Source organism: Gracilinanus agilis, chromosome X (genome assembly GCF_016433145.1).
Source record: "Gracilinanus agilis isolate LMUSP501 chromosome X, AgileGrace, whole genome shotgun sequence".
Taxonomy (NCBI): Eukaryota; Metazoa; Chordata; class Mammalia; order Didelphimorphia; family Didelphidae; genus Gracilinanus; species Gracilinanus agilis.
The window spans coordinates 22,919,822-22,945,572 of record NC_058136.1 but is presented as its reverse complement, the minus strand read 5'-3'; the positions used below and the strand labels follow the sequence as shown (position 1 = coordinate 22,945,572).

At 37.5% G+C, this 25,751-nt stretch overlaps 1 pseudogene; it reads right to left on the bottom strand.

The window, feature by feature from the left end:
* Positions 1–900: 900 nt before the first annotated feature.
* Positions 901–25,751, bottom strand: part of LOC123253523 — a 51,018-nt pseudogene continuing 26,167 nt past the window's right edge.

Genomic DNA, 25,751 nt, shown 5'->3' with positions numbered 1-25,751 from the left:
ACAGTACACATTAAACTATATATTGTATACTTTTAAAGTGAATTATACATAAAAATATCTGTGCAAACCAAAAAACACATTGCACCAACAAATTCTTGGGAGAGAATCTTGCTATACTTTAGCATTATCTTTTAAGTTATATAAAATATGACTTCTGTAAAAGTACAAGTAAAACAATTTAAATTATGCCTAGGAAAATAACGAGGCTCGGTTCTTTAGTACTAACTAAAATAAAGTTTTATCCACCTAAATTATTGCTTAGTCCCACTGGAGCCATCGGAAATCTGTAGCAAGAAACAAAGTCAAATCCTATTTTTCCTGTGACAGCGCCCTTAACATCCAGCTGTCTCTGAACTTGTTTTTCTGAAACTTTTCTCTGCAGAATAAAATTGTGAGAATTTATTTTTCATATACTGTATTAATTCCTATGGGGGATTACTGTGTATTCCTCTGTCTGGGATCTGGGTTTGAGATACCATCTAATCTACTGCTTTTTGCATTTTTCTTTGTCCTTGGGAATCCAAAGGAATAACTTCCTTTTTAACAAAATTTGTTTAATAATTGAAGGGGACAAGGGTTTTTTTCCTGTCTATCTGTTTCCCTTGATGTGGGTATGGGGAAGGGTGGATAGGTTGATGGACCATCTCTTAAATAGCTATCACGAGTTAAAGATGTCTTGAGATGGTCAAGGGAGAGGCTGAATAAAGAACTTCTAAAAATCTATTTATCAGGCTACGTGACCCAGCTCAGGTCACCCCTGGTCATGAAAGAAAACAGTGGAGACCTATATATCATTTTATCAGTTATGATGCTCGCCTAACTAATAAACCTGATATAATCAACAAACCTACATTATTACCCAAAAATCAGTCTCTCGAGAAATTCAGTCGTAATAAAATTCTATAATACTGTTGTTAGCAGATTGCTGGATTTGTTGAGATCCAGTGTCGAATCTTGTAGCGATCCTATTTGTGACATGAAGCTATTAGTTTGTTGTCCTCAGTCATAGTAATCTGGTGCAAAACTTCCCTGAAGCCCTCGAGGGGCAATGTTTCAGGCGAGGTTATCATCATGGAGGACTAAATCCATGGCTCGGGACCATCCCAGGTCCTTTGTAGGATTTCTAACTCAGAAGGAAGAAGTAAACAACTAAGGTGGTGGGCAGGAGCTCCCACACAAAAAGGACCACTCCAAACACTACATAGCCAGCATCTCCAAGCTGATTTTTCAGATCTGCCTGGTCTGATACGTTGTACCAGTAGTAATCAAAGGAATGGACATTCTGATTCTGAGAAAAGGATAATGTAAACAAGTTGTAACAGGCTCTGGATGTGTAAAGCAGGACAACGGTCACTCCAATGGTGGTCACTTGACACACAGATGAACCCTTAGATTCCAAGTATATATTGGCTAAGGACATCTTGGAAATCTTGTAAAGGCAGATAGACAGAGAGATGGCACAGAGAACAAAGAGGGTATCATTAATGGCAACTCGAACTGAAATGATCATCTTTCTTTTCCAATTTTCTGTTTTTACGAGTACTGAGCAGGTTAGATTCACCAACAGGAAAAGAAGACTGATGAACAGGGAAGCCAGGTAGAGGGGAAGTCAGTATTTCAGTAATTCTGGAGAGTATTTTGATTTTGCTTTGAAAATCACCTGCGTGAAATATAGGTTCATCAAGGTTAAAGTGAAAAACTGGAGGCACACGAAAAAGCAATAAAACAGCCAAAAGATCCACCTTTTTATCTTCTCCCTATTGAGAACATAAAAAATACAATACCTATTACAAATACGCAGAGTTAATCAAAATAAATTTCTAAAATGTCCTCCTCTTTGAACCCTTCCTCAGGTCAGTTAATCTTGGAACTTGCATTTTTTAAGGAAAGCAGCTAGGCTAGTCATAGCTACAACCATTTCTCTCTGGACTCCATTACTGACTCAACTCCTTCTTAACTGGATACTGATCCCCCAATACTCTCTGTATTTCAGCATCATTTTAATTATTGTCTTTTCTTGTTGGAATATGAACTCCTTGGAGGAGAGGACAGGCCTTCTTTTTGTCTGTATTTATATTCCCAACACTTAGCACAGCGTCTGGCAATGGTAAGACTTTAATAAATGTTTTTTTTAAACCCTTGTACTTCGGCGTATTGTCTCATAGGTAGAAGATTGGTAAGGGTGGGCAATGGGGGTCAAGTGACTTGCCCAGGGTCACACAGCTGGGAAGTGGCTGAGGCCGGATTTGAACCTAGGACCTCCTGTCTCTAGGCCTGACTCTCACTCCACTGAGCTACCCAGCTGCCCCCCTAATAAATGTTTTTTACTTGACCTGGCACCCTCATTTTATAGGTGAGGAAACTGAGGCACACTAGCCAAGAGATCTAGAGCTAGTAAATGTCTAGGATGAGATGTGAACCGAGGTCTTCCTGCATCCATGTCCAGTGCCCTTTCTACTATAACACACTGCCTTTCAATATTAATGTATGGAAATATCATTCTATAAAGACATATACAATGGTATATCAAAGACCTATAACAGGTGAGGCAGAGCAAAAGTTAAATAAATTAGAGACTTTCATTCTATGTTCCTCTTCTTGACCTAATAGGCAGCTGAAGTCTTCTCTTCTCTGGAGGAGCCATTAGCAATTTCTAAAATAATTATTATTCACTAAAGAATATTAACACGGTACATCCATCTGAGGTATTCAAGAGCTATTACTCTGCTTCTATGCCAATATTTCTCTGAAGAAAAGCTACCTAAGGTTAGAAAATTAGCTTATCTCCATTCAATGAAATTGGATCATTTGGGAAGAAGAGCAACATGCACTTGATTTTGTTGATGTTTACCTTAAGAAATTGCTGTCCTTTCAGGAGAAAATAATTTTTTAATTGCTTTTAAAATCATAACCTTCATCAACATCAACAGCCATAATCAAATAAGCATTCAGGATGAAAGACAAAACTGTACTCTTCCTACTAAATGCTTGAGAAGCTGGAACAAAATGAATTATCTAACAGATATGTTTTTGTTCTGTGTCCCTTTCAAAGCTCACTCAAAATTCATCTTCTTTGAACTGTTTTAATTCCCTATTCCAATTTGTAAAAAACAGATGTAAGCAAAATATATACAGTTCCGGTTTTGCTGATTTGCTAATGGAGCTTATGAAAGGTTCAGAGACTTTCCTTAAAATGGGAGTTCCAGGAATACTTGACCAATCTGAGGAAGGAGTCAAAGAGAAGTGATTATCCCAGGTCAGGAGGGGTTTTGGATTCAATGACTTGCTGAAATCCCTTCCAGCTCTGAATCTATGATTCTATGATCCTATAGACACTATAGTTTGTTTAGCCATATCAAACTTTATTTTTTTTCAATTACACGAAGAAACAATTTTTGATAATTGTTTTCTGACATTTTATGATTTCAATTCTCTTCCTCCCTCCCGAGGAGGTAAATAGTCTGATATAGTCTATATCAGTACATTCTGTTTAGCCATTTAACTGTTGTTAAATATATAGGTGTGCCATTTTTAAAAAAAATCACTACAAATGGAATGGTTATGAATATTTTTGTGCAAATAAGTATTTTTCTCTACTTTATGATAGTTTGGGAAGAGAATCTTTGCAATGGGATATTTGGGTCAGAAGTTATGATCAGTTTTGTGATTTACTGCTTAATGCCATAAAGCTTTCCAAGAAAATTGTACTCTGTGGAGTACCTGTTTTCCCATAGTCCTGACAACATTAATACTGTATCTTATATGTTTGCCATTCAAATCAGTATAAATGTTATCTGAAGGTTATCTTGGTTTGAATTTCTCTATTCAATTAATTACTCATTCATAAAATATTTGTTGAGTGTTTACCAGTGGTAAACATTGTGTTATGCAATGTAGAAAAGTATAAAAACAGGAAACTCTGGCATTTTGCTGGGGAAAATCAACATGAATTAGTGTATTTGAGTATCCTTTCCTATAGTTATTACATTTAGAAAATTTTCTGTCATAAATTTTGTTTGTGTCTATTGAAAAGTGTGTTTATTAGTTTTTATAAATATGTGTCAGTTCCTTATATATTCTGGATGTCAGACCTTCACCTGCTACATTTCTTTTAAATGTATTTTCCCAATCTGTTTCTTGCCTTTTAATTTTATAGATTTTTTTTTTATTTTAAACCCTTTAACTTCTGTGTATTGACTTATAGGTGGAAGAGTGGTAAGGGTGGGCAATGGGGGTCAAGTGACTTGCCCAGGGTCACACAGCTGGGAAGTGTCTGAGGCCAGATTTGAACCTAGGACCTCCTTGCCTTTTAATTTTAGACATTGCTTTTTGTTGTGCAAAATCTCTTTATCTTTAAAGGACTAAGACTATTTCCAGTGATTTTTCTTTTTTTGATTGACAAAAATGCCCTAACTCTCCACATATAAAATAACTATCATACTTTTTTCTTTTAAATCATTTAAAAATTATTTGTTTTTAGATTTTTTGCTTGCTTCTTTGTTTTCACATTTATTAATGGTATCTCAATGCCTATGATTAGCTTTTCTGGCTACTCTTTTAGGGTAGATGATCCTGGAAGTATGAATATCCATGTTTTGTAGATGAAGGTCTCTAGACTCCTAGTGATTAAGAGATTTACACAGAGACCAACAGCTAGTAGGTATATGAATACAAAAACAAGAATCCTTCACTACTGATTTAAACCTATGCCTTTGATTTTAAATTCAGTTATCTTTACATCCAGTATCCTGTATTCCTCAACCAATGCATTTCATCCTCTCGAAGAAGCCAAGAATAGTCATTATAATTTGTTGTTATTGTTCAGTCATGTGGATTCTTCCTGACCCCATGGACCATAGCTATCCATGGGGTTTTCTTGCCAAGGATACTGGTGGAGTGGTTTGCCATTTCCCTCTCCAGTGGATCCAGTGTCCTTTTGTCAGGCAATCAGAGGTTAAGTGACTTGCTAAGGGTCACATAGCTAGGAAGTGTCAGAGGCCACGTTTGAACTGAGGTTTTCTAGATGCCTCCTGGTCACTATATTTATTGAGCATTTTAGAGTTCTTTTCATTTAATTAGGAATTCTTAGCCTGGGGTCCAAGAATTTGGAACTTTTAATATTTTGATTACTGTATTTCAATGTAATTGGTTTCCTTTGTAATCTTCTACATTTTATTTTATACATTTAAAAACATTCCTTTGAGAAGACGTCATAGGCTACACCAGACCGCCAAAGGGGTCCATAACACAAAGAAAGGTTAACAACTCCTGATTTACATCAAGGTAGTCATTATGTAAATTGTCCTTTGGCTTCAGTTTACTTCACTCTGCATCAGATAAAATAAGTCTCTCATAAGTTTCTTAGAATTCTTCATAATTGTTCATTTATATACAACAATTCTGTATTATGTTAATGGACCACAATTTTTTCAGGTGTTCCCCAATCAATGGGCACCCAATTTCCTTATAATTTTTTTTTGCTACCATACAAAATGTGCTAGACATATTTTGGTATACAGAGACTTTCCCTCTGCTTTTGACCTCACAGTGAAATCTGGCTCAAAGGTGAAGAACAGTTTTGAGATTTTTCTCACATATTCTTCTCTTGTATATACTTATATATGTATATAATGAGACCCTTGCCTGTATCTTAAACTCCAAGCAGGCAAGGATGATTTCATTTTTGTTTTAGTAACCACAGCATAATTAGAACAGGGACTGGTGCACGGAAGTCACTTAGTAAATAGTTATTGATTATCACAAATTGTTTTGCAGAACATGGCTGGCGGTGGTTTTTTAATATTTAAATTAAAGATCTAGAGCAGGGGTCGGCAACCTTTTTGGCCGTGAGAGCCATAAACGCCACATTTTTTAAAATGTAATTTCGTGAGAGCCGTACAGTGCTCGCAGTGCCGCTCCTGTAACAGCGCCTGAAAAAAATGGACTTTATGGCTCCTGCAGAAAGAGCCTTATCTGGCCCTCAAAAGAGCCATATCTGGCTTGAGAGCCATATGTTGCCAGCCCCTGCTCTAGAGTTTGAGTTTAAGGTGCAAGATGTGAATTCAAAGTCATTTCTGGCCCTACAGCAAGGGATTCAAGAGTAAAGGATGAGGGACATCTAGGTGGCTCAGAGAATAGAGAGACAGACCTGGAGTGGGGAAGACCTGGGTTTAAATCTGGTTTCAGATACTTCTACCTGCATGAACTGGGCCAAGTCACTTAACCCCAAATGCCTAGCCCTTACCACTATTCTGCTTTGGAATTGATTAGTTCTGAGACAAAAAGTACGAGTTATAAAAAAAAGAGTAAGGAATAATGGAGAGATGAACTGTTTCACCAAAGTGTCAAGATGAGCAATGGAAGAGTGTGTAAACAAAGCAGAAGCCATGGCTTCCCAGAGTACTGAGGGATATAGAACCCGGAGGTGACAGTGAGAATGAAAAAGGAGATTTAGGAAGAGTGAATTTTAGAGAGAGATAGAAAGAAAGACTAGGATAAGATAAGGGAGATTCAGAATTTTTGAACACAGAAGTGTAATAATACTTGTCAGTGATGGACCTAACATCAGCATCCTATTAGTTCAAGTTCGGTGTTGGAATGAAATAAGGCAAACCCAAATCATTGAATGATTAACAAAAAAAGGTTTACTTTGCCCTGACATAGCAAGGAGAAGCAACAAGGATATAGTGGCACTTAGCTCCTTTGGATAAAGCCCTTGTCTTCATCTGGAAAAGAATCTGGGGAGCAGAATATGGAGACTAATGTTGTCTTCAGATATCCACCAAGTAGAAGAGGCTGTGACTCCATGTGAGTGGGATTTTTAATACAGAAGCTGTGTAGAGGGAGGCAGGAACCAAGTGAGTTCTAGAGATGGTTTTGTTGCCTTTTAGGGAAAATTAATCCCTATTTCAGGAAAATAGTGAACCTCCTTGGTCCTATCACAAAGGGTACGACCATATCTATCTAGCTGAGTTGGAGTGGAAGAGTAGATCATAGAAACTGAGCAGACTTGAGAAGTGGGAAGTTAAAGTATTTAAGAACACATAGTTTGTACCTCGAAGTCCCTTGGAATGAGAGAAGGAATTGAGCTCTAAGGGAAAGCTTTCCGTCAGACACTGAACTCATTTTAAAAAGAAGAGAGAATATCCTGATAGTTGGCAGATAACAGTTACCAGAATCTGGACAGGGTGATAAATTTGAATCAAATGAACCTCAAAGGATGAGATGTTGCTGAGTCATGGTGGCAGAGGCAAAATCTGGAAATGATAGTGTCAAGCATGGAGTATTATAACTCCCCTACCCATGAGCAGTGAAATCAACGTCTGTGAGAAAGTACAGCAGGAACAAAAAGGATGGCCAAGGTTCCAGGGTCATCAAAAAGGAGTCGAGTCTCAGTAAATTCAATAAGATGAAAAGAGTGAGAAAGGAAGGGATTTAAAGATGAAAGGAAACTTGTTCATCTTGGAGTAGACTTTGTAGAGCGCATAGTGGAAGGGATGGGCAGTTCTAGAGTGACACATTGGGAGTGGAACTAATGTTGAAGCAGATAGGAATGAGGGAGTGGACAACTGAAGTTGGGGAAAGTCTTTTGTTCTTTCACGACAGGGGGTTCATTATCACCAGCATGAGAAGAGTAGGAGGGGTTGGAAATATGCCAACTATTGGAGAATAAGTCCCCAATAGAAAGTAATAGTCTGATTATAAGGTAGGTAATTAAAAAGTTCAAGGCCAATGTTTTGAGTGGCACAGCCCTCTGCTTGCTGTGTTGTGAAATGAAGTAATTTCAACAGTATTGTGGTCCTTGTCATAGCCAACCTCATAGCTAGAAATGGTTAATTAGAGGGGGAAAAATCTTGCAGTAAGTTTGAACCATTCTCCATTTGGTAAATGGTTCAAGGAGAGGAATAGGCATAATTCTTAGAAAGAAATCTAAGCTATCATAAAAATGTGCAAAATCATTAATAATTAGATACATGTAAATTAAAGCAAGTCTGAGGTTCTTCTACCTCACACTCAGCAGATTAGCAAAGATGACAAAAAAGAAAAATGACAAATGTTGGAGGGGCTATAATAGGCACACTCATACACTGTTGGTGGAGCTGTGAACGGGTCTAGTCATGCTAAAAACAATTTGGAAATATGCCGAAATAGTTACTAAACTGTGTATACTCTGATACATTAATACCACTACTAGACCTACAACTAAAGAGATCAAGGAAAAGGATCCATATGTACAAAAATATTTATAGTGGGTCTTTTGTGAAGGCAAAGAACTGAAAACTTAGGAGATGTCATCAACTGGGGGATGGTCAAACAAATTATGTCATATGAATGTAATGGAATACTACAGTACTATAAGAAGTGATAAAGGAGATTATTTCAGAGCAACCTGGGAAGACTTCCAGTATGAAAAGAGAAAGTATGGATCACTGACTCCTCTTATATACAAAAATATTCAAAGACTCATAGATTTAGAATTGCAAGAGACCAGTTGCACAGAGGTCTACCTCAGTTTCCTCAGGTATAAAATGAGAATTATAATAGTACTTACCTCTCAGGATACAACAAGGTATTATTTGTAAAGCCCTTTGCATATCTTCCAGACAATGAAATTGAAGTCAGAAGTTCAATTTCTTATCCAAAGTCATATAAGAATATGTTGCCCAGCTATGATTAGGACACAGGCCCTTTTGACTCCAAATCAAGTGCTCCTTTTAAGGTAGCTACCACACTACTTTGCTTTTCTTTTTTCAAAAGCCTTCCCTTTGGTCTTAGATTAGAATAGATACTAAATATTGGCACTGTTGACATGGAATCTAGAAACCCCAAATTTGTAGCCTAGTAAGATCTGATGAACCCCAAGTTTTAGGACTAGCTTGTAAGTTGGAGACCCCAAAGCTTGTACTTGTTCTTGTGAGAATCCACCCTAAAGGGAATCTCAGGCTGGCACTTTCACACTGAATAATGGACCCTAAGATAAAGACAATCCTGGTCAGGTGAGGCCAAGCCCAAGCCAAGTGACTCTTCTTGTCTCCAGAAGCCTCTCCCACTCTATCACACCCTCCTTTTGAGGACTGAACTCAGGACCTTCAGCTTAGGAGACTGAAGTGCTGCCTACTGCACTAATGAGTCACTTGGCTTGGGTTTGGCCCCATACCTTAGGATCCATTATTCAGTCTGAAAGTGCCAGCCTGAGATTCCCTTCAGGGTGGATTCTCATGAGAAGAGAGAACAAGTACAAGCTTTGGGGCCTCCAACTTATAAGCTAGTCCTAAAAACTTTGGGGCTTCTAGATTCCATGTTGATAGTACTAAGGCAGAAGAGCAGTAAGGGCTAGGCAATTGGGGTTGTGATTTGCTTAGGGTCACATAACTAGGAAGTGTGTAAGGCCACATTTGAACCCAGGACTCTAGTTCCAGAGGCTGAATGCTCTATCCACTGAGCCATCTAGCTCCTAGCTTCCCCTTACTACACTGTTTTTCCTGGTGATAAGTCTACACTACTGGTGTGTGTGTGTGTGTGTGTGTGTGTGTACGCACATGTGTATACACAGATGCAAGAGCATGTGCCTTTAAATTTTAAACCACATGACTCCAGGAACTGAGACATCATCAAATGTCCCTGTGACATTTAGTCTCTTTGAGGCTTTTACCTATTCAACAGTGCCATTGTAGGAAAGGTCAGCATTTGTTCACTATTTTAGATGAACTCGCCCACCATATTCTTACCTGTTTAGTAGTGAATAAACTGTTTTAAGAAACACACCAATTACAACAGATATCTGTTTTCTCTTGTCTTTTCAGGTAACATAGCGTTTCATATGAGAACAAGGTTAGGCAGAAGAGTTCAGTCTCAGCTCAGTGGCATAGTGGACAGAGCACTGGACCTGGACTCATGAAGATCTGAGTTCAAATCTTGTCTCAGATGCTAACTAGCAGTGTGACCTTGGGAAAGTCATTTAATTTCTGTCTGCCTCAGTTTCCTAATCTGCAAAATGGGGATAATTCTAGTGCCTATCTCCCAGGGGTGTGAGGATCAAATGAGATAATATTTGTAAAGTGCTTAGTTGAGTGGTGCGTAGAAGGTACATTAAATGCTTCTTCCCTTTCTTTCCCCTTCTAGGAAGCCCAGTAGTAAAGCTTTAAAGGTGGATTCTTGGATTAGGATAAAGGTAGGTATGGGGTAGCTAGGAAGAAAGGGGACAAGGAAGCTCAGTTGGTGCCAAACTGTTCTTCCTACTGGAGATTCTCTGCCCTCTACCAACAATCATGTGAAGCAAAACCAGATATAAGAAGCCTGCTACTTCCCACCTTTGCCAAGTCTGTTATCTGGCCACTCCTGAACAAAGAGCAGTAAATCATGTGCCTTCTTTGTTCCTTTTCCCAAACATGTCATTATCATGGTTTGCAATCTCACAGAACCTCAAAGCAGAGTCTGGACTGTTTTAACAGTGAAAACTATAGGTTGCCCAATGACAGGGATCATCTCAAGACCATCTAAATAGAATCTAGGCCAAAAGGAAATTAATTAATCAGGATGTTAGACTCATTTGAATCCTTCAGGCAAAAACCTTTTTTTCTCTGAAATTATAACTTCATTGCAAGAGGAAACTCCTTACCAATGCAGATTCCCACCTGATCTGTGATTTCTAGTCTTAGAGAGTTGCCTGGGCCACTGAAAAAGGAAGTGACTTGTACAGGGTCACCTGGTCAGCCTGTGGCTGAGGTGGCACTTGAACCCAAGTTTTTCAGCCTTGGAGGCCATCCAGTAAGTACCCCTTAGGACATTTCTTTATGTATTCTTACCTCTAATAATATCATATAATAATCTTTTCCCCAGTCAGAGAACTAAGGTTGTAGGAGAGCAAGAACTGGATCAAAAATGCTAAGGTGAACCAATGGGTAAGCTTTGAACAGAACTTTTTCCATCCCTGAAGCTCAGGTGAGAGTTTCTGACTCTGCAAGGCTGATTCCAAATACAGATTTGTTTTGCTTTCCCTCTCCATCTTTCTGCTTTGTGCTTCTCTGCATTTCTTGCCTTTAGCCACCAGGTGCCATCAGAACATCCACTTCCAGGAAATATACTAGTCTTCCTTCAATTCAGAGTGTAGATGGAGACTTACTAGGGAGAGATCACAATACTGACCATTAGCCCAGCATGAGTCTGGGATGTGACTACATGGCCCAAGAGATGTTTTGAAAAAAAAACAACTGGATGCTTTGCTGTCCTGTGGGCAAAGCTTCAGATAAGAAGACCAATCCCAAGAATTAAAGGGGGGGGGCTGGAGGGAACAGCTGTTCAGGAGAGAGGGGACAAAACAGGCTACCGTGGTGCTGAGTCCTTATTGCCTAAGAGAATCTTTGTGTGTGAGACTCTCTAGATAGTGAAAGAGAATCACTCCATTTCCCAAAGAGACATATAGTTATCTCCCCCACTAAAAAGTACACTTCTTCAAGCCTGTGATTATAATTTTTGATTTTGCATCCCCCAACTTCTAGCACATAGCCTTGCACCTTGAAGACCCTTAAGAAAGGCTCATCCGCCACGTGAGTTGCTTTCAACTCCAGTTGCTCCTTTCTAGCCCATTTTAGTCCTCATTTATGGCCATTGACAAAGAGGAGCAACCACAAAGTCCCTCCCTAGTGTGAACCCACAGAAAGGATTTCATTCACTTTTCTTTCTTTTTCCTTTTTGACCAAGTTTTGCCGGTGCCTTTTGTTTTTACCACATGGTCTCTTCAGAAACAAGGTATATCTCAGAGTACTTTCTTATTCAGTCTGTGTCCAGCCTGCCCACCACCTGGTTTTTCTAAGCATGCACACAATTTCCCTGGGACATCATAACCTCAGTGATCATCCAGGGGATCAGATATTAATATTCTTTTGGCTCATTGGCAGCAAAATTATTATATTCGGAAAAATAAGGTCTTTCTCCCTATTAGATATTTATTTATGTTTTGTTTTACTTGATTAGTTGCAGACAACTTGCAATGTATCACCAAAGAAAAATGACTAATAGTTATCAGACAATACATGAACTTGATCAAAAAAATTAGGAAAAAAATTTGATGCAATCTGAATACATTTTTCAAGCCATTTTTTTCTTCTATCTGCTGTAGAGATAAACTTGCCATAATTTCCCAGCTAAATATCTTTTCTACACTTGTTTCTTTTAAAGTGGTTCTTCTTTTCCTTTCTCATTTTCTTACAGGCCCGATTTTCTAACCCTTCAATCACATGTATGTTCTCTTTTGAACCCTCTAGCTTTCTACAACCCTAAGGCAAGGGAGGATCCTCAGGGCAAGGCAAATGGACAGCATTTCTGAGGTCCGCAGGTAATAGTATTTTGTCCCCCAACTTTATAAAATATCCCAAATATGGATAAGCCAGCAGGACTGAGGACAAATGCCCAATAGTCTTTTTTTTTATATTTTTAAACCCTTAACTTCTATGTATTAGTTCCTTGGTGGAAGAGTGGTAAGGGTAGGCAATGGGGGTCAAGTGACTTGCCCAAGGTCACACAGCTGGGAAGTGTCTGAGGCCAGATTTGAACCTAGGACCTCCCGTCTCTAGGCCTGGCTCTCAATCCACTGAGCCACCCAGCTGCCCCAACAAATTCATTCTTTTTTTTTTTAAACCATTAACTTCTGTGTATTGGCTCATAGGTAGAAGAGTGGTAAGGGTGGGCAATGGGGGTCAAGTGACTTGCTCAGGGTCACACAGCTGGGAAGTGTCTGAGGCCGGCTTTGAACCCAGGACCTCACGTCTCTAGCCCAATAGTCTTTTGAAGCGAAAACCATTGTGCTTTGGGACCAGCACTCACTGTGACCTATGTACTCATTCACCTGTGCCCATGCCAGGTCTGAGTAACACATGTTATAATGGTGAAGATAACATTGGCAGTTTGCTTTGATATTTTCCCATCTCTATTATTTTTTCTGTTTAAAAATTCTAAATTTAACAAACATCAGATAAAATGAGCACTTTCATATACTTAGCAGAACATAAAGTATGAAACTGTGAGTCTACATCATTATGGTCAGCTTGATTTTCTAAATACATAATTTATTTAACCTGTCATTTCCAACACTAGAGAGCCTTGCTCTTCCTTGCACAGGACACTTCAGCTCCCACTTGGCTGCTCCCATTTTTACTGGCTATCCCCCATATCTGGAATACTCTTCCTCTCTGCCTCTTGGCTTCCTTGAAGATTCAGCTAAAATCCCACTTTTTGCCAGATTACTAAAGCTCTTTAATACTAGTACTATAGTAGGCACTTAATAAATGCTTATGGCAATTTGGAATTATGCCCAAAGGGCTATAAAAGACTGCCTGCCTTTTGATCCAGCCATACCACTGCTGGGTTTATATCCCAAAGAGATCATAGATAAACAGACATGTACAAAAATATTTATAGCTGCGCTTTTTGTGGTGGCAAAAAATTGGAAAATGAGAGGATGCCCTTCGATTGGGGAATGACTGAACAAATTGTGGTATCTGTTGGTGATGGAATACTATTGTGCTCAAAGGAATAATGAACTGGAGGAATTCCATGTGAACTGGAATGACTTCCAGGAATGAATGCAGAGTGAAAGGAACAGAACCAGGAGAACATTGTACATAGAGACTGATATGCTGTGGTACAATCGAATATAATAGACTTCTCTACTAGCAGCAATGCAATGACCCAGGACAATTCTGAGGGACTTATGAGAAAGAACATTATCCTCATTCAGAGAAAGAACTGTGGGAGCAGAAACAGAAAAAAACAACTGCTTGAATACATGGGTCGATGGGGATATGATTAGGGATGTAGATTCTAAACAACCACCCTAGTGCAACTATCAATAATATGGAAATAGATCTTCATCAGTGATACATGTAAAACTCAGTGGAATTGCGTGTCTGCTACAGGGGAGGTTGAGGCGGGAAGAAAAGAACATGAATCATGTAACCATGGAAAAATATCCTAAAAAATAAAAAAATAACCATAATAAAAAAATAAAATAAATACTTATGCTCTCCCCTTCCCTTTATTCATTATCTCCAGTTTATCCTATGTATATCCTATTGTATGTAGTTGTATACATGTTGGCCTTCCTCCTTGGATTGTGAACTCCTAGAAGGGAGGAACTGTTTTTGATTTTCTTTGTATCCTTAGGTGTTGGCACAGTGCCTGGCACATAGGAGGCAATTAATAAATTCTTCATGATTTTTCTAACATTCATATATTGCTTTCATGTTGGTTCAGTGCTTTACATATACAATCTTGTTTAAACCCTGCGACAACCCTCCAAAATAGGTACTATGATATTGTGGACATTTTTGTTTCCTCATTCTTTCAGAACACTTTCCTGACCTTGGAGTTTGTTAGGGCCAGGTAGGTGCTTTGAACTTCTGGAGAAGGTATCTGGGCTGGTTCTTTCTTTCTTGAGGTAGTAATTGGTATATTATTCCAAGATTAGGCAGAAAACATGTAACTTTTCATTATTTCCAAAGTGGTCTGATCCAGGGCAAAGTCTCTCCTTCACAGGCTTCTAACTGGACTAGAAGTTGGAATTGAGACCCTCCTCCTAAGATCCGAGTCACACAGTTACTCCTGTCTTCTGAACTTGTTCTTTGCTCAGCACACACAGCCTGGGGCTCACAACAACTTCTCACTTTGGAACACCATTCCTAAGTTCAGGTCTCATTCTCAGATAGGCCTAGATCTGGGATTTGGAACTGGTTGGTGACTGACAACATAGCCAGTTGCCACCTTTTCCCAAAGCCTGTACAAGGTTTCAGTGCCAAGTATAGGAATGAAATCTAATCTTGCCCCACTGTGCAATCTCAGGCCTCTTTCAGTCCCTCAGAGACGAAGTGCTCCAAGTGTTATGCTCCTAGTCAGACCTACCCCTACTGTCCACAGGCCTCTCTGTCTCACTCCTTAAGGCAGCATAGGCTGGAAAAATTAGTCCTTTACTTCTTCTTCAATTTCCTAGGCATGGAGGGGATCTCATTGTACTTACTGCTATTCTGCCATCTTAGCTCCACCCTTACAATCAATACTTCTTGTTCATTATCACAGAACTCTGTGGAAGGGAAGAGATGAAAGAAAAGGTGCAAAATGCAGGGTAATCCAAAAGTCTTTGTACAATTTCAAGCTTTAATAGGTTAAAACACAAACTCTACCTATTAAGATTAATAGCTTAAAACTACACAAAATCTGTATGTCCCACCTGCTTTTCTGGTGGCAGATAAATCCTACCTTGGGCCCACCTCCTTCACTAAAGACCAAGAGCTTACTTGGGCCACTTCCTCAATCTCTGTGAATGCATCAACTCTAGCCAAAGGCAAAAGGGTTGTTATTATTCTTTCATACAATGGCAAAGGTAACCATCATCCTGTCTCCTTAAATATATCAATTAAACATTACCTCTACACACTAGAATTGCAGCAAAATAACTCTTGACTACTGTTCTAGTTTCCATAATTCCACAGTTTCCCTAGTTACTAAGCTAAGGTTACTAAGGGAATTTCCTCTATAAATCTTGAAAGCTGGAGAACAGAAAGTATTTGGCTGCATCATAACTTCTCAGAATAGTTTATATGTGTAGCTTGTATGTGAGTAAATTTAGTGGTAATAGAAATTGACTGTCATTCTGTGATGCAAAGTAAATGTAATGTATAGGAAATACTTTAACGCATGAGGTGAGAGTGAGAGTTTAGGGGAATGACTTGTAAAAGCTGGGAAGTAGGAATAGATCAAGGCAGCAAGGTGGCACCTTGAATAGAGCACCAGGACTAAAATCAGAAAAACCTGAGTTTCAATTCTCAGAACCTTATTAGCTGTGTATCCCTGGGCAAGTCAATTAACACTGTTTGCCTCAGTCTCCTCATATGTAAAATAAGCTAGAGAAAAAAAACGGCAAACCACTGCAACATCTTTGCCAAAAAAAAAAAAAAAACAACAACCTCAAAATGACCTAGATGGGGTCATGAAGAGTAAGACACAACTGAAATGTCTGAACAAGAACAGTTCTTTACCTCAGATCTTTTCTTATACCAGTGATTCCCAAAGTGGGTGCTACCGCCCCCTGGTGGGTGCTGCAGCGATCCAGGGTAGAGGTGATGGCCACAGGTGCATTCATCTTTCCTATTAATTGCTATTAAAATTTAAAAAAAATTAATTTCCAGGGAGCTAAGTAATATTTTTTCTGGAAAGGGGGCAGTAGGCCAAAAAAGTTTGGGAACCAATGTCTTATGCCATTAACATGGGGTGTTGGAGGGCTATTCAGGATTTGCTGTCCTAGGATTCTGGCTTCTGTTGGTCCAAGACCCACATAAAGAGGGCACCACTAACTAGAAAAGAAGCTATGGTCAGATGGAGTCTAGCAGTGCCTGCCTAAATTATAGCAACTGAGATTGTTCCTAGTTCTCATCCCTAGAAAACGGGTGCAAAACAAAATCAAGGCACTAAAATAAGAAAAGAAGCTGCTGAAAGGGGAAAAAACTTAATATCTATGTTAAAGATATGATAATCAAGATATACAGGGAATGTATATAAATGTAAATAAGGCCAAGAACTATTCCCCAAATGATATGTGATCAAAAGGAATGAACAATGAAATTTCTAAAGAAGAAACAAACACTATCAACAACTATATAAAAATGTACCAAATCAATAACAAAAGAAATGAAAAAAGGCTTTGAAGTTTTGCTTCACACATATATTGGCAAAGATTATGAAAAATGAAAATGATAAATATTGCAAGGGTTGTGAGAAGAAAAACACATGAAAGCCCAGGTGGAACTGTGAAATTGGTCCAACCGTTCTATAAAACAATTTCACACTATACTAAAAAAGTCACTAAACTATAATTAATTAAAGCTCTGATTATGTGTCAAGCACTATATTATACACTAAGGATGTTATGGGAAAAAAAAGAATACCCCCTGCCCTGAAGAAGCTTATATTCTATCATGGAAATAGTATGTACATAAAAAGATATGTATAAAACAATTACAAAAGAAATACAAGATAATTATAGCTGATGAAGGCACTAGGAGCAAATGAGGATCAGGGAAGTCTTCATGCAGAAAGTGGCACTTGACTTGAGTCTTAAAGGAAACTAGAGATTCTAAAGAGGAGGCAAACTGGAGGTAAGCATTCTAGGAATAAGAGATAACTGCATAGGCACAAAGATAGCAGATGGCGTGTCATGAGTGAGGAATAGTAAGAATCCAATTTTGCTGGACTGTAAAGGGCAAGAAGAAGAATAATGTATCATATGACTGGAAATCATGTTTTAAGAGGCTTTAAAGGCAAAATAGAGGAGTTTATATTTGATCCAGGAGGTAACAAGAAGCCATTGAAGTTGGTTGAATAGGAATGTAACATGGTCAGATGTGCACTTTCGGAAGACCTCTTGAGCAGCTGGGTGCAGGACAGAATGGATGAAGGAAAGATTTGAAGCAGGAAGATGAATTAGGAGCCTAGTATAATCTTCCACTAGAGAGAGAATGAGCACCTGAACTAGGGTGATGACTATATATTCCCTTTGACCTAGCAATACTACTACTAGGTACTTAGAAGTGACATAAGTTTTATTCTGTAAAGCATCCAGGAAACGTTTATTTATCGATTTGATTTAAATAAAGGATTAATTGGTTCCTGCCAGCACCAGGAGGGGAAAGGGAAGCGGGGGAGGGAGATAAGTTCAATCATATAACTTAGGAAAACTTATATGGAAATTTGTTATTACGTGTAATTGGTAAAAACAATAACAACAACAACAATAATGATAAAGGATTCATTGCAATTGTAGTAATCTATGCTTCAAATACATTAATCACAATAATTCACTATGAGTTCTTATATCCTTCTTGGCTCAAAGATGATCCCTTAAAAGATGAGTATACAACTAAACCTTTCAGGAAAGTGCCATCACAGTCAGAAATGGAGCAAATGAAACAATGAAATCATGTGTATTTTGCATATTTTTGTAAATTCTTGTTTTACAGATAAGGAAATGAAGCAAAATCATTTTAATGACTTATCCAGTCATATATATTGAGTCAGTGGAAGAGATGGAAACAAATCCCAATTTATGGGAAGAGTTGGGAAGGAGAAGTGCTTCGTAGAAAGAATATTGAGTTTGTAATTAGATAATCTAGATTTAATTCTAAATCTGCTTTTAATTTGTTGTAATAGCTTAGGCAAATCATCTCTCCTTTTAAAGAATCAGTTCTCTCTTTTGCAAAATGAGGGAGTTGGATTAGATTATTTCTTAGGTCTCTTCCAGCACTGACATTATATTATTCTATGATCCTTGTTCAGCTAAATATACACAGATGACACAGATATTGTCTGCATTCCACCAGATAGCAAAATTTAGAGAAAAAAATCCTTACAATTATTTGAATATCTCCCATTATACTTGGGTATTTCCAGTTGAATTTTTTTTATCCAGATGCTTAAGTATCATTTTAATTATACTAGAGGAAGGCTTAGGAGAGCGGAGTACTCTACTTTTCTCTTGAATCAAAGTAGGTTCTCTCTTTCTTCCTCATACACTTCTATCTACAATGGGGAATAGTGACAGGTAAGGTACCTGGTCCTAAGGGATGTGGACAATGTAACTATCCCTGTCTAGTGCCTAATGAGAGCAAAATTTTCAAAATCAATTTTATTTTTTTCCATTCTTAAGACCAAATGAAATTAGCATTTTCACTTACTTAGAACATAAAAAGGGGATTATGCATGACTCTATGTTTGTATTATATATGGCTTGCTTTTTAAAAAAATTCTTACCTTCCATTTTGATATCAATACTGTGTATTGGTTCTAAGGCAGAAGAGTGGTAAGGGCTAGACAATAGGGGTCAAGTGACTTGCCCAGGGTAATGTAGCTAGGAAGTGTCTGAGGCCGGATTTGAACCCAAGATCTCCCATCTCTAGGTCTGGCTCTCAATCCACTGGGCCACTCAGCTGCCCCTATGGCTTGCTTTTTAAGAATGTTTTAAAATAATTTAATTTTAATTTAATTTTTTTATTTAACAGGTAATTTTCAAAACTATCCTGCTTGTCTATGAGTCTTTATGAATTTCCTTCTACTATCTTTTTTGTCTTTAAAAATGCTTCAATGACTTTCTTTCTTTTCTTTCCTTCCTTTCTTCTTTCCTTTCTTTCCCTTTTTCCTTCCTTCAGGAAGCAAAAGTTTGCTGAGTGCCACAACCCTGTACCACTAGCAATGCAAAAATCTGAACTGCTTGTGAGGCAGACTGCCCAATTGCACCAGCACATCACTGAAAGTGGAACAAGACATCAGGACAGGATGTTATATGTGTTTGATAGAGAGAGGGATGCTGTGTAGATATCCATTAAGCCTAAGAGAAAGGGAACAACATCTAGCTGAGGACAGTTCTGAACACTCAGAAGTCTTTAGGAGCAGAGATCTGGGATGGTAAACTGTGAATTGCCCAGTATGGGAAGAGGTTGAGAAACTTTAAGGAAACCACCAATGGAAAAGATAAAGTCATAAAGTAAATAGGAGGAAATCAGGAAGAAAAAGACTGGAATTAACAAAGATTTCAAAAGAAAACTCAAAGACTTCGAACATTAACAGATAAATCAACAGGAAAAAAGAGTATCAACAGAAGAAAATGTGGATTCCAGCTATAGTGAACAAATTAGCGCATCTGTGAATAAATACAGCAAAAAAGGGAAAATGATCCATTAACACTCAATGAAGCAGAGGACTCTTGTGGGATATAAGGAGGACATGGAACCAAAATATGCTGTTCCTCAGTGGTTCAAAAGCAAAAGTAGAATTTTAAGAGCAGAATTTGTGGCCTATAGAGTAAAAATAATGGGTAGAGCAGGGAAAACAAATCTGTGATGGCAAGTCTCATAAAAACAAACAAAAAAGAATAATATCTTGAAGTTGCAAATATACAGAAGTGAAGGACAATCCACAAGAAGAGAAACAAAAAACAAGGTCAAAAGGAAGCATGCATACTATATGCAAGCAAAACATAATAATCTCACAACCAGGTTGCATAAAGACAGCCTAAAGATCAAAAGTCTCCCAGAAGAACACGATCAGGTAAAAAACATTAATGCCAGAATGGAGAAAATAATAGAAGAGAAATGCTTAAAACTTCTGAACATAGAAGATGAAATATTAGTTAAAAAATTAACACTCAACAGGGTGAGGAATTTGACTCTCAAAAAAAAACAACCCTTATGTGTTTTTTTCTCTTATACCTCCTTGGAAGTCTTTATTTTTTTTAAATTTCAATATAGTTGGATTCCTTATTATTATTTTAATAAACGTTAAATACATATATATTTATTTTTTATATTTTCCTTTTTTATTGATTAAGAAAAATTTTCCATGGCTACATGATTCATGTTCTTTCCCTTCCCTCCTCCTCCAATCCCCTCCCATAGCCAATGCGCAATTCCACTAGGTTTTACATGTGTCATTGATAAAGACCTATTTCCATATTATTGATATTTGCACTAGGGTGCACATTTAGAATCTACATCTCCAATCATATCCCCATCGACCCATGTAATCAAGCTGTTGTTTTTCTTCTGTATTTCTGCTCCCACAGTTCTTTCTCTGGATGTGGATAGCGTTCTTTCTCATAAGTCCTTCAGAAATGTCCTGGATCATTGCATTGCTGCTAGTAGAGAAGTCCATCACATTCGATTGTGCCACAGTGTATACATCTCTGTGTATAAAAAAACTCCTAATGTTGAAAGTTGTTTTTACGTGTAACTGGGGGTGGGGAGGGGGAATACAAGAGAAGTCTTCAAGAAAGAAAGAAAGTAAGAAAGAAAGGCTGGGGGAAAAGGGAGGAATCATCTGCAAAAGCCTGTCTGTTCCCTTCTCATATTGCAGTTGGATGGAGCAGAAAATAAAATAAAATTAGAAAATGAACAGCTCAATTGATCTATTTATCTGTTTTTAAATCAATACAAGATGGTTTTGATAACTGCTGCTGTATAAATATAATTCGAGAACTGGAAGAGCTAGTCTTCCTTCATCCTTACTTCTTTTCATCATCTCCCTTAATATTCTAGATCTTTTATTTTTACAAATGAATTTTGTTATTATTTTATTAAGTTCTATAAAGTGTGCACTTGGCAATTAGATTGGCATAGCATTAAGAAGATAAATTTTGGGTGGTAGTATCATTTTTATTATATTGAGACAGCCTGGCTATGTGCAGGAAATATTCCTCTAGCTACTTAAGTTATTTTATTTCCTCTTTAACATCTTTTTTTTGAGTTCCAAATTCTCCCTCCCACCACCAATTCTTCTTTTGAGAACTGTTAGTTCATATCTTTTGACCATTTATCAACTGGGGAAAGGCTATTAGTCTTATGTGTATTAATTAATTGTATACATATTTTGGAAACCAAATCCTTATCAGAGAAATCTGATACAAAGATTTTTTTTCCCATTCAACCACTTTCCTTCTTATCCTAGATGCATGAATGTTGTCTGTGCAAAAACTTTAAAGTTTCAAGTAATCAAATAGCTGAAAATGGAAATGTAATGACAGGCACATTAATACACTATTGATGGAACTGTGAAATGGTATAACCACTTTAGAAAACAATTTAGAATTATGCAAAAAAAGGACTAACATATTCATACTCTTTGAACCAGAGACTACATTACTGGATTTATTCCCCAAAGAAGCCATTGATAAAAAAATGTCCCTAAATATACCAAAATATTCATAGTATCACTTTTGTGACAGATAAGAATTAGAAACAAAGGAAATGTCCATCATTTGGGGAATGGCTACACAAATTATGATACATGAATGTAACTGAATAAACAGTGCTATAAGAAATAATATATGGAGATGAATGCAAAAGACTATGGAAGGATCTATATGAACTAATGCAGTATATAGTAAACAGAGTCAAGAATATGATATATATATATATATAACTATAATGATGTAAATGGAAAGAATTACATATCAAAAAATCAAAGGTAAATGTAAGAAAATTATAAAGATCAAGCAGGACTTAATTGAAGGGATATGAGAGGATATCCCTAACCTAATCCTTCACGGAGGTAGGAAATCCACAGGTTTTACATATTGTACATGTTTTTGGGCTTTTTAAAATGCATTTATCAGATATGCTGAATTTTTTCCTCTAAAAATACTATTTGTTATATGAGATGGCTCTGGGGAAAACACGGGATAACTGATGACAAAATTAAAGATATCAATAAAAACTTAATTAAAAAAAGAAAATATACAGAGGAAAGGTAGTAGAGCCTAAGGAAATAGGTAGTGATCCCTCAGGGAAAGAAAACTCAGCTTTAGCAGAGAAAAGCGGGAAGTACACCAGGGCTGTTCAAAGAGGGTTCTATTGTCCTCTCTGGGAATGGAATCCACACTAGGATTTTCCTACAGAAGAGGATAGAAATAGCATTCTAAAGCAGAGGAGGTGTTCAAGTTCCCCTTTTCAAGGAATCCTAGAGACCTTACTCCAGGAGTTTGTGTAACAAGAGTGGAAGTCTCTAGGGAAGAAACCATTGATAAGGCACTGAAAGAATAGTATTCACTGGCAAGAGTAAGGGGAACTCTCAACCCATTTGCCTGATACGAAAAGGAACTAGAATAGGAATCAAGAAGCTCTCTTCCAGAAGAGAACAATACAGTGGATATATACTGGCCTGGACAATAGGACAAAAGTGCCAGAAACACAGATGTGTGTACATTTTGGGTCCAAAATTTCCTTACACTGTAGTTGTTTCTTACAGTCTTAAACTGCTATCTGAGAGTGAATGTCCTTGGCAAAATTCTTTGAAAAATTTTTTAACATTATCTTTTTTTAAAATTTTGAGTTCTAAAATTTCTCCCTCCCTCTGGCTCCTCCCCCACCAACTGAGAAGACAAGCAATATATCAATTATATATGTCATGCAAAAACAAATTTCCATATCAGTCATATCCCAAAAAAGTAAGAAAAATATAGAAAACAAAATCTCAATTTGTACTTAGAGTTCATCAGTTCTTTCTCTGGAGGTGGATAGCATTTTTCATCATGAGTCCTTTGGAATTTTCTTAGATCACTGTCTTGATCAGAGTAGCTAAGTCTTTCACAACTGAGCATCCTTACAATATTGCTGTTACTATGTACAATGATCTCCTAGTTCTGCTTACTTCACTTTTCATCAATTCATATAGGCCTTCCCATATTTTTCTGAATCCATTCATCTCAGCATTTCTTACAGCACAATAGTACTCAATCATAATCATATGCCATAATTTGTTTAGCCTTCCCCAATCCCCTCAATTTTCAATTCCTTGCCACCACAAATTGTTGCTATATATATATATATATATAGTACATATAGGTTCTTTTTCTTTGATCTTTTTTAGGTATGGATCTAGTCCTGGTATTGCTGGGTCAAAGAGAATACACAATTTTATAGCCATTTGGGGCAGAGTTCTCAATTATTCTCCAGAATAGTTGGAACAATTCATAATATCACCAATAGTTCTTTAGTGTACCTATTTTCCTCATCCATTCTAGCATCTGTCATTTTCGATACATGTATGTGGTACCTCAAAATTGTTTTAATTTGCATTTCTCCAATTTGTACTGATTGAGAGCATTTTCAATAGAATTATAGATAGCTTTGAGGGGATAAGAGGAAAATGAGACATTAATACACTGTTAGGGGAATTGCAAACTTATTCAACTATTCTGGAGAGCAATTTGGACATATACCCAAAGAGCTATAAAACAGCATATACTGTTTGACCCAGCAATACCATTGCTAGGTTTGTATCACAAAGAGATTTTTAAAAAATGGGAGGGTCTTACCTATACAGAAATATTCAAAGCAGCTCTTTATTTGGGGGCAAAGAACTAGAAAGTGAGGAGCTGCCCATCAACTGGGGAGAGGCTGAGTAAGTTCTAGTATATGACTGTAATGGAAAACTATTACGCTATAATAAATGACAACCAGGAATAGCTCAGAAAAAAAAGTGGAAAAATAAGACCAGGAGTGAAGCAGTGATGCCTGTTATCACTGCTATTATTTAATATTGTACTCTAAATGCTAGCTTTAGCAATTAGAAAAGTAAAAGAAATTGAAAGTAGGCAATAAGGAAACTAAACATATCACTCATGATATGATGGTATACTTAGAGAATCCTAGAAAATCAACTGAAAAACTAGTTGAAATAATAACTTTAGCAAAGTTGAAGGATACAAAATAAGCCCACTTAAATCATCAACATTTTTATATATTTACAGCAAAAAGCAAGAGTTAGAAAGAGAAACTACATTTAAAATCATTCTAGGGAGCCAAGATGGTGGAGTAAACCAAAACAGCTCCATGTCACCACAAGAATCCTCTCCAACCAAGATTAAAATATCACCACAATACAAATACAGGAGTAAATGAACCAACAAGGAGACAGAGTGAAACAACTTTCAAGAAAAAGAAAAAAAAACAAAAGGTAGGCAGAGAACATCTGGGGCACTAAGGTGAGAGGAGAGCAGAGCCAGCAAGAGGCTGTAGCAAGAAGGAAAGAGCAAAAATATAATCAATAAACACCAACTTGAAAAGACCTTAAATAGGGGCAGCTGGGTAGCTCAGTGGATTGAGAGTCAAGCCTAGAGACGGGAGGTCCTAGGTTCAAATCCGACCTCAGACACTTCCCAGCTGGGTGACCCTGGGCAAGTCACTTGACCCCCATTGTCCACCCTTACCACTCTTACACCTAGGAGCCAATACACAGAAGTTAAGGGTTTAAAAAAAAAAGAAGGAAAGAGCAAGCCAAGAGCAAGCTATACCCCACCCACCCCACAACTGCTGTCCCAGGTTCTGAACCTAAGCTCAAGCCAACATCCCAACCCAAAAATCACTCTAGACAATATAAAATATTTGGAAATTGGGACAGCTAGGTAGCTCAGTGAACTGAGAGCCAGGCTCAGAGATGGGAAGTCATGGGTTCAAATCTGACCCCAGACACTTCCTGGCTGTGTGACCTTGGGCAAGTCACTTATCCCCCATTGCCTAGTCTTTACTGCTTTTCTGTCTTGGAACCAATACACATTATTGGTCCTAAGATGGAAGGTAAGGGTTTAAAAAATATTTGGGAATCTATTTGCCAAGACAAATGCAGGAATTATATGAACACAATTACAAAATACTTTTTACACAAATAAGATTAGATTTAAACAATTGGGAAAACATTAATTGCTCATGGGTAGGCCAAGCTAATATAATAAAAATGACAACTTATCTAAATTAATTCACTTATTCAGTGCCATACCTATCAAACTACCAAAAAACTATTTTATAGAACTAGAAAAAATTATAACAAAATTCATCTGGAAAAACACAGGGTCAAGAATATAAAGATAATTAATGAAAAAATGTGAAGGATGGTGGCTTATAAGTATCAGAACTTAAACTGTATTATAAAGTAGTAATCATCAAAACAATCTGGCACTGGCTAAGAAATAGAATAGTGTGGATCAAGAGTAGAGAAAGGGTAAATGACCTCTGCAATCTAGTGTTTGATAAACCCAAAGATCCCGGCTTTTGGGATCCCGGCTTTTGGGATAAGAGCTCACTAACTGACAAAAAGTGCTGGGGAAAATTAGAAAACAGGTTGGCAAAAATTAGGTTTAGATCAATATCTCATACCCTATACAAAGATAAGTTCAAAATGGATATATGTTTTAAACATAAAAAGTAATGTTCTAAGTA